General features: G+C 41.4%; 1 protein-coding gene across 1 annotated transcript in view; it reads right to left on the bottom strand.

Moving 5' to 3' along the window:
• Positions 1-3,162, bottom strand: part of LOC101111099 (RE1-silencing transcription factor-like) — a 122,580-nt gene that overhangs the window by 94,180 nt on the left and 25,238 nt on the right. The window lies entirely within an intron of this gene.

The raw sequence follows: 3,162 nt of genomic DNA, 5'->3' as shown, positions 1-3,162 counted from the left end.
CTGAGGTTGGAAAGACAAAAGAAACACACAGTGAATATGTTTCTCATCATGTAAGAAGCCATCTTCTCTGGTGGCTCAGAGAACATGTTATCAAATACCACACTATGAGACACAGTCACATTTATTAGGAGATTGTACTAGTTAGGATAAAGACTCTTCCACTGCAACCAGGACTTCCACAAATCTGGCTGAAAGAGGACAGAAGTTTATTTCTCTCTGATATAACAACCGTTTAGTCTACACTACCAAGACAGCACTAGTCTGAGAGGTCATTCACAATCAGTCCTTCTTCCACCACTGCTTGGCACTATGGTTCCCAAGTTATCCCAAAGAGCTTCAGTAAGCTCACAGGATGTGTCAACATTTTGAGGAAAACCCGGTGACCCTCAGAATCTAATATACACCATATAAACTACTGAGAGCAACATCAGAGAGCACTGCCTCCTCTTGATAACATGAGGTATCTCTGAATCTAGGTTTTCGGTGGGTGCCACGATAAAAAGCTGGAACTCTGAGAAAATCAATATGCAAGAAGGAATTAGGGTAGTGCTGTCCAATCTGATTTGAAGGTTTGAGGAGTTGTGCAGTGCCCTGTAGGTATACATATTCTATCACCAAGTGACTGCAGTTGTTAAAGTAAAATATTTATCTTTCAATGTATGCATATTACTTGTTACAAATAACTGAATGTTGGGAGACAATTCTCCATGAATCTCATGGTTTTCCATATATTGTAAACAAAGGCAGTGACTGGCTTTGATCCAGACTATCTTTTCTAAGATGCTTGTATAGGCAGCCCTTGAAAACACGGGGGTTAGGGGCACCAACACCAATGGAGTCAAAAATTCACATGTAATTTTTGACTCCTCCAAAACTTAACAACCAATAGGCTACTGTAGACCAGAGCCATAAAGATAATATATACAGTCAAGTAAGACATATTTTATATGTATTATTTACTACATATATACTATTAATATTATATAATAGTATAATACTAGTATATTATAATAATAGTATATTACACAAAACACATGTAAACTATATATACACTATATTATTGTACTCTTGAAATTAGATCAATATATTCTTTGCAGCCAAAGATGGAGAAGCTGTATACCATCAGTAAAAACAAGATCAGGAGCTGACTATGGCTCAGACCATGAATTCTTTTTTTTTTTTAAATGTATTTATTTATTTTAATTGGAGGCTAATTACTTTACAATATTGTAGTGGTTTTTGCCAAACATTGACATGAATCAGCCACGGGTGCACATGTGTTCTCCATCCAGAATCCCCCTCCCACTTCCCTCCCCATCTCATCCCCCAGGGTCATCCCAGTGCACCAGCCCTAAGCACCCTGTCTCATGCATCAAAACTGGACCGGCAATCCACTTCACATATGATAATATACATGTTTCAATGCTACCCTCTTAAATCATCCCACCCTCGCCTTCTCCCACCAAGTCCAAAAGACTGTTCTTTCAATCTGTGTCTCTTTTGCTGTCTTGCTTATAGGGTCATTGTTACCATCTTTCTAAATTTCACATATATATATGCATTAGTATATTATACTGGTGTTCTTCTTTCTAACTTACTTCACTCTGTATAATAGGCTCCAGTTCATCCACCTCATTAGAACTGATGCAAATGCATTCTTTTTAACGGCCAAGTAATATTCCATTGTGTATATGTACCACAGCTTTCTTATCCATTCATCTGCTGATGGACATCTAGCTTGCTTCCATGTCCTGGCTATTGTAAACAGTGCTACATGAACACTGGGGTACACATGTCTCTTTCAATTCTGGTTTCCTCAGTGTATATGCCCAGCAGTGAGATTGCTGGGTTGCATGGCAGTTATATTTCCAGTTTTTTAAGGAATCTCCACACCGCTACCCCACACTCGAGGTCAGGGGCAGTGGCCGAGAGGAGCTACTCCATGTCCAAGTTCAGGAGGGGCGGCGGTGAGGAGATACCCCTCATCCAAGGTAAGAGAAACCCAAGTAAGACAGTAGGTGTTGTGAGAGGGCATCAGACAGCAGACACACTGAAACCATACTCACAGAAAACTAGTCAATCTAATCACACAGACCACAGCCTTGTCTAACTCAATGAAACTAAGCCATGCCGTGTGGGGCCACCCAAGTTGGGAGGGTCATGGTGGAGAGGTCTGACACAATGTGGTCCACTGGAGAAGGGAATGGCAAGCCACTTCAGTATTCTTGCCTCGAGAACCCCATGAACAGTAGGAAAAGGCAAAACAATAGGATACTGAAAGGGGAACTCCCCAGGTTGGTAGATGCCCAATATGCTACTGGAGCTCAGCGGAGAAATAACTCCAGAAGGAATGAGGGGATGGAGCCAAAGCAAAAACAATACCCAATTGTGGATGTGACAGGTGATGGAAGCAAGGTACGATGCTGTAAAGAGCAATATTGCATAGGAACCTGGAATGTTAGGTCCACGAATCAAGGCAAATTGGAAGTGGTCAAACAGGAGATGGCAGGGGGGAATGTCGACATTCTAGGAATCAGCGAACTAAAATGGACTGGAATGGGTGAATTTAACTCAGATGACCATTCTATCTACTACTGCAGGCAGGAATCCCTTAGAAGAAATGGAGTAGCCATCATGGTCAACAGAAGAGTCCACAGTGCAGTACTTGGATGCAATCTCAAGAATGACAGAATGATCTCTATTTGTTTCCAAGGCAAACCATTCAATATCACAGTAATCCAAGTCTATCCCCCAACCAGTAACGCTGAAGAAGCTGAAGTTGAACGGTTCTATGAAGACTTACAAGACCTTTTAGAACTAACACCCAAAACAGATGTCCTTTTCATTATAGGGGACTGGAATGCAAAAGTAGGAAGTCAAGAAGCACCTGGAGTAACAGGCAAATTTGGCCTTGGAATATGGAATGAAGCAGGGCAAAGGCTAATAGAGTTTTGCCAAGAGAACGCACTGGTCATAGCAAACACCCTCTTCCAACAACACATGAGAAGACTCTACACATGGACATCACCAGATGGGCAACACCAAAATCAGATTGATTATATTCTTTGCAGCTAAAGACGGAGAAGCTCTATGTAGTTAGCAAAAACAAGACCGGGAGCTGACTGTGGCTCAGATCATGAACTCCTTGTTGCCAAATTCAGA

This window comes from Ovis aries, chromosome 6 (genome assembly GCF_016772045.2).
Source record: "Ovis aries strain OAR_USU_Benz2616 breed Rambouillet chromosome 6, ARS-UI_Ramb_v3.0, whole genome shotgun sequence".
In the NCBI taxonomy this organism is placed as follows: domain Eukaryota; kingdom Metazoa; phylum Chordata; class Mammalia; order Artiodactyla; family Bovidae; genus Ovis; species Ovis aries.
The sequence above is the reverse complement of the archived record's forward strand: the minus strand, read 5'-3'. Positions and strand labels throughout refer to the sequence as shown.